This window comes from Enhydra lutris, unplaced genomic scaffold (assembly GCF_002288905.1).
Source record: "Enhydra lutris kenyoni isolate GAN:26980312 unplaced genomic scaffold, ASM228890v2 scaffoldscaffold29, whole genome shotgun sequence".
In the NCBI taxonomy this organism is placed as follows: Eukaryota; Metazoa; Chordata; class Mammalia; order Carnivora; family Mustelidae; genus Enhydra; species Enhydra lutris.
Genome location: NW_019154113.1, coordinates 125,164 through 135,480, shown reverse-complemented (window position 1 = coordinate 135,480; position 10,317 = coordinate 125,164).

Sequence of the window (10,317 nt, the reverse complement as noted above, 5' to 3'; positions counted from 1 at the left end):
TCTTTCTTTCTTTCTTTCTTTCTTTCTTTCTTTCTTTCTTTCTTTCTTTCTTTCTTCTTTCAAGATTTTATGTATTTATTTGACAGAGAGAGACATAGCAAGAAAGGGAACAAAGGAGGGGGAGTGGGAGAAGCAGGCTTCCCCCTGAGCAAGAAGCCTGTTGTGGGGTTCAATACCAGGATCCTGGGATCATGACCTGAGTTGAAGGCAGAGACTTAAAGACTGAACCACCCAGGTGCCCCAAAAATCCTCTTTCTTAAGAAACCTCACTCTGTTCTCTCTCAAAACCTTCAACTAATTGGATAAGACCCATCCACAAAAGAAGTTAATCCACATAACTAATGGTATATTTAGTTGTTGATCTCCTCTAAAAAACCCCTTCACAATTGCATCCAGGCTGATGCTTGACCAAATATATGGGTGCTGTGGCTCAGCCAATTTGACACATAAAATTAACATCATAAGTCCATCTCCTGTCAACCTGGCGTTCATTTATATTTCCTCAAGCCATACTAATCTCCAGGGGCACCTGGGTGGCTCAGTCAGTTAAGTGTCCTGAGATCAAGCCCCCATTGGGGGGGGGGTTCCCTGCTCAGCAGGGATTCTGCTTCTTCTACCTATCCCCCAACTCATGTTCTCACTCTCACTCGCACTCTCTCTCAAATAATCTTGGGGCCCCTGGGTGGCTCAGTCGGTTAAGCGTCTGCCTTCAGCTCAGGTCACGAACTCAGGGTCCTGGGATCAAGCCCCATATCAGGCTCCCTGCTCAGCAGGGAGTATGCTTCTCTCTTTCCCTCTGCCCTTCTTCCCTGCTTGTGCTATCTCAAATAAATAAATAAAATATTTTTTAAAAAAATTAATTTTAAGATTAAAATAATTGAGTCTGGGTGGCTCAGTGGGTTGGACCTCTGCCTTTGGCGCAGGTCATGATCTCAGGGTCCTGGGGTTGAGCCCCACATCAGGCTCTCTGCTCAGCGGGGGGCCTGCTTCCCCCTCTCTCTCTGCCTGCCTCTCTGCCTACTTGTGATCTCTGTCAAATAAATAAATAAAATTTTTTAAGAATATATTTTTTTAAAAAATCAAATAAATAATAAATATAATCTTAAGAAAGGAAGATTTTTTTCTCTCCTTCTACCCCTCCCTCTCGAAAAAACCCAAACAAGCATACTCAATTTCCAAATAAAGATATTAGCAATGTTCTATTTCTGCCTAACATGATACAGCTATTTTGAGTAAAACTAAAACTTTGAGTAAAACTAAAAACTCACTCTTTATCCAGAAAAGGATACAAAGTCTTTGGGTGATCTTAACTTTTTTCCTTGCTACCCTGTCATTGAAATACTGTGATGTAAAGTTAATGATATCTAAATAAAACAGCTACCCAAACATATAACAAAATGAAGAGAGAATACTATTATTAATTACTATTTAGGCCTCCTTCCTGTGGTTTTAACCAGTATTTATAACTACCTTCTTCCACTACCCATTCTGTATCCCTTTTGCCTTCAGCCAGCACCTCGGCTAGTTGTGGTTCTTTACCTGGTGGTGTAACCAAACCTTCATTTCTAAAGAGTCTGGACCATGCATATAGTCTTCCTCGTTGTTGTAGGCTTCTATTGTTAATTATAGACTATAGTAATACTAAGAGATGTCCTAACATCCTCTTCCTTAATTCTCTTGTGATTAGTAATTGAATTTTCCATTGGTAATTAGGAACAGTCACCTAGCCAGCACAGTAGCTCCTTTATTTGTTGTTTTGAAGACACAGGACCCCAAAGTGGCTGGGTGGCAGTCTTAACTTCCAGTTCAGTGGAATCACTCTGTCTTCTTTCTGAAGTATCCTTTTTTATTTTTTTATTTTTATTGTTTTATTTGAGAGAGAGTGAGCAAGGGAGAGCACAAGCAGGGGGAGAGGCAGAGTCAGAGGGAGAAGCATACTGCCAACTGAGCTGGGAGCCCTACATGGGGCTCAGTTGCAGGACTCCAGGATCATGACCTGAGCTGAAGGTAGATGCTTAACTGACTGAGCCACCCAGGTGCCCTAGTATCCTTCCCTTTGGAACAAAAATCTCTAGGCCAGAAAAGCATAGGTCATAGGGACAAGAAGTAAAACTTTGCTTGTAGGTTGCTAGGATTAATAAGTAACAGGGCCACTCCCATTTCTACCCTTTAATTCCTGAATCCATGAATCTTGACTATCTGAGAAACTGTACCATATTGAATGCAGATTCATGGCATATGCATCCTCCTGAAAAACCTTGCCCCAGCTCTACGAGATATTACCACTAGCTGATCCTGCATTTGAGTCTTTCGAAGCCCATTTTACCATTCTATAAGCCAGCAGCTTTAGGATGGTGGGAAACATGGTAAGATGAGTGAATTCCCACCAGTGCTGTACCAGCGCTATACTTCATTTCCTGTTACTGGGGAGAAAAAAGTTTTCCTTGACCCTTGTAGGGCCTCTGGCTGGATCTGAATTTTTTTTTTAATTTTATTTATTTATTAGAGAGAGAAAGAGCATGAGTAGCAGGGAGAAGCTGAGGGAGAGGGAGAAGCAGACTCTCCACTGATGGGCCCCAGGAAGCCCAGTGGATATGAGGCTCAATCTCAGGACCCTGACATCATGACCTGAGCTGAAGACAGACTGACTGAGTCACCCAGGTGCCCCTGGATCTGAATATTCTAAAGGCAGATTAACAGGAGAAAATCAAGCAAATTACTTAATGTAAATTTTATGTAACATGGGACCCTTAAAGAAATGAAGACCCAGAGAAACAGACCTGAGTATATTGATGATAGGTTTTTGAAAAGTGGGCAGTCATGGAGAAATATGCTAAGGGGTAGGAAGTAATTATAGTAAACGTGGGGAAACATGAAAGGTCTTGTTTGCTCAGATTTTTCTCAATATGCTTTTGTGTTCAGAGATAAATATGTTTACTTTTTCTGGATATTGGGAGGGTATCTTTCACATGAGGTTTTATGGCCTGTTTTAGGGTGAGGTGGAGGGTAGAGTATGAGTGAACTTCCTGATTCTGTTTTTTTCTCAAACTCCTTTATTCTCAAATATCCAGTATGTTAAAGTGACACACTTGGGTGTAGCTGTCCTGAACCCCATCACTTTGAAGTGAGTTCCTTGATTAGAAGGATACATGTCAGTGGATATGATATGCTGTAAGACCATGGGTGGTAGTTTGACAGTGTGGGCAGAAATACTGCACTCAGGGAAGGCAAATCCATATCCAGAGTAAGTAAGTAAATTTATTTCAGTAAGAACGAAACGTTGCCTTTTTATGATGGAACAGTCCAATGTGATCAGCCTGCCACCAAGTAGCTAGCAGAATACCCCAGGGAATTGTGCCATATCAGAGACTCAGTGTTGATCTCTGCTTCTGCCAGATTGGGTTCTCAGCAGTGGCTGCATCCAGGTTTACCATGGTGAGTGGACGTCCATGTTGCTGAGATCATGCATAACCTCTGTCCCTGCCACCATCGTCTCTCTGTTCATGGGTCTGTTGAGCAATGATGGGTAGCTGGGGGAATGGGGTGACTGGTGTCCACAGAATAGGTCATACTATTCACTTGATTATTATTTTTTTTTTAAAGATTTTATTTATTTGACAGAGAGAGATCACAAGTAGACAGAGAGGCAGGCAGAGAGAGAGGGAGGGAAGCAGACTCCCTGCTGAGCAGAGAGCCCGATGCGGGACTCGATCCCAGGACCCTGAGATCATGACCTGAGCCGAAGGCAGCGGCCCAACCCACTGAGCCACCCAGGCGCCCCTATTCACTTGATTATTAAAATCCTTCCCTTCTGAGTTCATCCTTTTCTTAACATCCACAGGGAACAAAAATGTCTTCACAATGTTTGCCCATTCAGAATAGTCTATCTGTATACCTCTCTCCCAGACCTCCTTATTGCCAATTTCCCAATCATGTTCTTTCCAAATCCCTGGCCAAGCCAATGGCTATAGCATAACAATCAACATATAATCACATGTCTGGCCATTTCTCCGAAGCAAAATAAACAATTAGGTGCACTGCTAGAAGTTCTGCCCACTGGAAAAGAATTTACCACTTTTTTGTGTTCCTTCAGGAATATCCCAGAAAAAGGACATAGTGCTGCAACTATGTATTTTTGGGTCATGTCTGCATATTCTGCAGGCCTGAGTTTTTTCTTACTCTATCATATGATCATAGGGAACCTATAATCAGGCAATATAAATTTATTTGTTAGTTTAAGAAACAAATTGAGGGCCTTATGTACACAGTCACCCACAGTCTTGCTTCCTGTAAGTGTGTGATTAGGGTGTCCAAAGTTTGTATTTTGCATATCTCCATTACTACATCATACTATAGACTATCCATGTTCTCTTTACTAATATATATGGGATCCCTTTAAGCCTAATCAGCTTAAAGAACCAACTGCACAGGGCACCTGGGTGGCTCAGTTGGTTGAGCATCTGTCTTTTCGCAGTTCATGATCCTAGGGTCCTGAGATAGAGTCTTGCATCAGGCTCCCTACTCGGTGGGAGTCGGCTTCTCCCTCTACCTCCCTCTCTCTTTTTCTGTCTCTCATGAATAAATAAATAAAATCTTAAAAAGAACCAATTACAGAAACTCCAGAACCAATTCCAAAAACTCATCCTTAATATTTTGTTCCTCTAGAATCACCCTATGTACCAAAATCTGTATTAGCATTCTCCTGAGAAGCAGAACCAATAGGGTGTGTATCTTGGTCGGTCAGTCTGTGTGTGTATATGTGCATGTGCGTGTGTGTGTGTGTATGTGTCTCTCTCTCCCCTTTTATTTTGAAAGGGAGAAAGACATTTATTTTTTTTTAAGATTTTATTTATTTACTTGACAGATAGAGATTACAAGTAGGCAGAGAGGCAGGCAGAGAAAGAGGAGGAGGCAGGCTCCCTGCTGAGCAGAGAGCCTGATGTGGGGCTTGATCCCAGGACCCTGCGATTGTGACCTGAGCTGAAGGCAGAGGCTTTTAACACACTGAGCCACCTAGGTGCCTGAGACATTGATTTTAAGAAATTGACTCACATGGGGTACTTGGCTGGCTCAGTCAGAAGAGCATATGAACCTTAATCTCAGGGTTGTGAGTTGGAACCCCACATTGGGTGTAGAGATTACTTAAAAATAAAATCTTTTTTTTTTTTTATTTGACTCATGTCGTTCTGAAGGCTGGCAAATCCAAAATCTACAGGGTAGGCTAGGAGGCTGGAGGTCCAGTGAAGAGTTGATTTGCACCTTGAGTCCAAAGTCAGTCTACTGGCAAAATACGCACTTAGGGGACCTCTGTTTTCTCATAAGACCTTCAAATGGGGGTACCCGGATGGCTCAGTTGGTTAGGCTTCTGACTCTTGATTTTGGCTCAGGTCATGATCTCGCGGTCATAAGATTGAGCCCAAGTCAGGATCTGCTGAGAGTGGAGCCTGCTAGACATTCTCTGTCTTTCTGTCCCTCCCCTTCCCCCCACCCAGTTTTTGCACATTTTCTCTCCCCCACTCTCCCCCCAGTAAAAACAAAAAACAAACAAACAAAAACCACAAAAACGAAAACAACAAAAAAACCCTTCAGTTGATTAAGTGAGGCTAACCTACTTTATGGAAAGTAATCTGCTTTATTCTAAAACTATTTAAATATTAATCCCATCTAAAAATATGTTCACAGAAACACACAGGTTGATGTTTGATCAAATATCTGAGTATTATGGCCTATTCAATTGACACACAAAATTACCATCACTATCAGATAGTAAATATTTTTGTTTTGTGAACCATCTGGTTTCTGCTATGTAGGGAAGGAAAAGTTTTCCTCAAGCCTCTTTAGGGCTCTGGCTGGGTCTGAAAATTAATGTAAGTTTGATTTTATTCTATTTTAAATTATTTATTTATTCATTTATTTGATATAAGTTTTATGTGACCCAGAAGCTTTTATTGCTAAGGAAATGAAGCCCCGAAGAAACAGAGATGATCATTTTTTGCCAGATTTGTGGAAATGTGAGTAGTCATGGAAGAATATGTTAGGTCAGAGAATTGGGAGGTTAGTGTAGCAAACTGGGAGAAATTTAGCAAGAGCTGTTTTTTTGTTTTTTTGTTTTTTCAATTCTTGGCATCTCTTTGTCTTTAAAAGAGATAAGGATACATCTTCTCTCTAGGCATAGGGAAAGTACCTCTCAAAGGAGGAGTCTATGTCCTATTTCAGAGGAGAAGGGTGGGGAGGGAGATCAAAGTGAACTTTTCTTTTAGAGAGCCTGGGAGAGTGGGGAGGAGCAGAGGGAGAGGAAAGAGAAAATATTAAACAGGCTCTAGGCCTAGCGCTCAACTCAGTGTGGGGCTGTATCTCACAACTCTGAGATCATGAACAGAGATGAAATCAAGAGGGGCGCTTAACCAACTGAGCAACCCAGGTGCCCTCAAAGTGAATTTTTTTTCTTCTATAATTTTCTCAAACTCCATTGGCTTAAATATTCAATATGCCAAGGTGCCATATTCTGGCTTAGTGTGGACTGAACCCCATCAATTGTAACTATTCAGCTGTGAAGTTGTAGCCATAGATAAATATATAAACAAACGGACATGGCTTTATGAGATAATAGAAAAAAAATGTATGTATCAGCTATACTTTAATAAAAGAAAAAAATATATATATATACACACACTCACAGTTCCTGGCACAGAGTTCCTAAAATCCTTGTGATTTTTTTGATTGATAAGAACACTAAGAGCAACTCTTATTTTAACAGTTGGTCTTCAACCCCATCCCTGGCACAGAGCTCCTAAAACCCTTGTAAATTCCTTAGTGGTAAGAACCCTAGGAGGATCTCTTGTTCTGAGGAGGCAACTCTGGGTGGGTTCCTGGATGGCTCCTGGATGGGAGCTGACCACCAGAAAGGTGAAGTCATGATTAGAAGCTTGGAGTTTTTCAGCCCCACCCCCACTTCTGTAGAGAGGAGAGTGGGACTAGAAATGGAGCTAATAATTGATCATGTCATCCTAGTGAAGTCTCCACAAAAAAACCCAATGTATGGTACTAAGCTTCCAGGTTGGTGAAAACATCCATTACTCAGAGGATGATACACCCCAACTCCGTGGGACAAATGCTTCTGTTCTTGGGAGCCTCTCAGACTTTGCCTGGGTGTCTCCTCATAGGGTTGTTCGTCTATATCCTTTTAGCATGTCCTTAATTAAACCGGATTAAACTGGTCCAGTTGACCTTCAAACAATGTGAGGATTAGGGGTGCCAATTCCCACACTGTTGAAAATCTGTGTATAATTTTTTACTTCCCCCCAAATTAACTACTAATAGCTTACAATTGACCAGAAGCCTTACTGATAACAAATAGTTGATTAACACCTATTTTGTATGTTACATGTATTATATACTATATTATTTTTTTCCTGTTTTTTATTGTTTTATGTTAGTCACCACATACAGTACATCATTAGTTTTTGACGTAGTGTTCCATGATTCATTGTTTGTATATAATACCCAGTGCTCCATGCAATCGGTACCCTCTTTAATACCCATCACCAGGCTCTTACAATACTTTTTCTTTCTTTCATTTTTTTAAAGACTTTATTTATTTATTTGATAGAGAGAGAGAGAGAGATCACAATTAGGCAGAGAGGCAGGCTGAGAGGGAGAGAGAAGCAGGCTCCCTGCTGAGCAGAGAGCCTGATGCAGGGCTTGATCCCAGGACTCTGAGATCATGACCTGAGCTGAAGGCATAGGCTTAACCTACTGAGCCATCCAGGTGCCCCTCAACAATACTTTTTCTTTTCTTTTTTTGATTAGAAAGCATTGATACATTTATTTATTTATTTAGTTAGTTAGTTAGTTCAATTAGCCAACATGTAGTACATCATTAGTTTTTGATATAGTGTTCAAGGATTCATCGGATGTGTATAACACCCAGTGATCATCATATCACACGCCCTCTTTAATAACCATTCCCCATGGGTTATCCCATACCCCCACCCCTACCTTCTATAACCCTCAGTTTGTTTATTAATTTTTTCAGTATTTCTAGGCTACATTGTTCACCTGCAAAATTTTTCAAATTGTTACAAATCTCCAAAAATCTTCCTAATTTATTTATTGGAAAAAATCGACATATAAAGTGGACCCATGCATTTCAAATTTTTGTTGTTCAAGGGTCAACTGTGAATGTTTCCCTGAGTTTAGTGAGCCTTAATTAAACCAAAAGGCACAGAAGGTCACATAAGCCTCTGATTTGTAGCCACTCCAGACAGATGTTATGGGGAACCTCTGGACCTGCTACTTGCAATTGGCATCTGAAGTGGGTAGGAGCAATCTTCTGGGACTGAGCCTTAACTTTAGGATCTGACACTACCTCCAGGTAACATATTATCAGAGTTGAACTAAATTGTACAAACCCAGCTGGTGTTGTGGAGAATTATTTGGTGTTAATACTACCCATAAATTCGGTGACAAAAGGATTAGAAGTGAAGTATTCCAACTGAACGGGGTAATAGTGTGAGAAGGAGAAACACACAGGAGTGGAGAGCTGGATTTTTCCCATTTAGGAAGGAAAGACTGGGTTTTTCTATTCAACTGTGTTCTAATTACATTTTATGTATGGATACTGAAATTTGAACTTATGTAATTTTCATGTGTTACAAAATTGCCTTTCTTTTGATTCCCTCCCAACTACTTAAAACATAGGCAGTAGGTGAGATTTGGTGTCATTTGCTGACCACCTAGAGGGTTCTTGCCCAAAGCCTGGATACAATGAAAATGTATACAAAAGCCATCCATGAAAGACTCTCTTTTTCGTTACTTGTGACCTGCTGTATTCTCAAGAGGAGTAGGCATTTCCTCCCCCTGCCCAGCCTCTTCTGGAGCTAGTCTTGGGATTTTCAAGAATGTGGTTCCCCAGATAGGGGGAAGGGAGCCTAAGGCAAAAATATCTCCTGGTCAGTTCTCCTGTGAATAGATTTTGCCTGTAGGGAAAGGCTGCCACCCAGTGCCTTGAGCAAAGTGCCTGTAGACACTGTCTTGGGCTTTTGTGCTCAAAGTGTGTGTTCTGTTTTGTCTTTTCACCCAGTTTACTGCTGGGGCTTTAGGTTTGTGGAGTAAGAATTATAACGAGTCATTGCCCATAATAGTTACTGCAGCATAGAATAGTGGTTAAGAGCATGGGCAAAGTAAACAGAGTGCTGGGCTTGGATCTGGGTTCAACTGGTTGTGAACTGTGTGACTTTCGGTGTGGTTCTGGACTTCTCTGGGGCTCAGTTTCCTAATACGTGAGAGGGTTGGAAATAGAAAGCAACTCAAGGGGTAGTTATTTGGATTAATGGTAAAGTACCTGGAAAAATTACCTGACTCATAGTAAGCAGAATATGTGTCTGTAAAATAAATAAATGAATAATGAAAAATAGCTGCTCTGCATAGAATGCAAACTTCAAACCATGCAATCTTTATTGCCTTGAACTTCTGCTTCTGAATTTTAAATTTTGTCATAAAAAGGAATCTAGCTTCTCTGCAGTATCATTTCAAATATTGTCCACATTCCACATATGTTTAAGATATGAAGTATTTTACCTGTATCTCAAAATGTTTTCCTCTTATTTTATAATTTTATTATTTTTTTAAAAGATTTTATTTATTTATTTGACAGAGAGAGATCACAAGTAGAGAGGCAGGCAGAGAGAGAGAGAGAGAGAGAGAGAAGCAGGCTCCCTGCTGAGCAGAGAGCCCGATGCGGGACTCGATCCCAGGACCCTGAGATCATGACCCGAGCCGAAGGCAGTGGCTTAACCCACTGAGCCACCCAGGCGCCCTAATTTTATTTTTTGAATTTGTTTTAGTTCTGATACATTGGAATAAAATTCCAAAAAAGTGGTTTTAGTGGGTATGGCTTTCATTTTCATATTAACAAAAATGTTTTTACAAAAAAGATAAATAATCATGTTTTAAAGACTCCTCCACAAAAGTCCTCCTGTCTAATTGTCCCACATACAAAACTTCATAATATCTTGTTTTATATTTAAACATTTTATAACTTGTTCTGTTATATAGTTATATTTATTTTATTTTAAAGATTTTTTTTTGTTTTGTTTTTTGTTTTTTTTTTTTTTACTCCCTACAAGGGGAATTTTATTCAAGTAGAAGGACATCTTATTTTCAAACCTGGGAAGGATTTTTTTTTTTAATTTTATTTATTTATTTGACAGACAGAGATCACAAGTAGGCAGAGAGGTAGACAGAGAGAGAGGAGGAAGCAGGCTCCCTGCCAAGCAGAGAGCCCGATGCGGGACTCGATCCCAGGACCCTGGGATC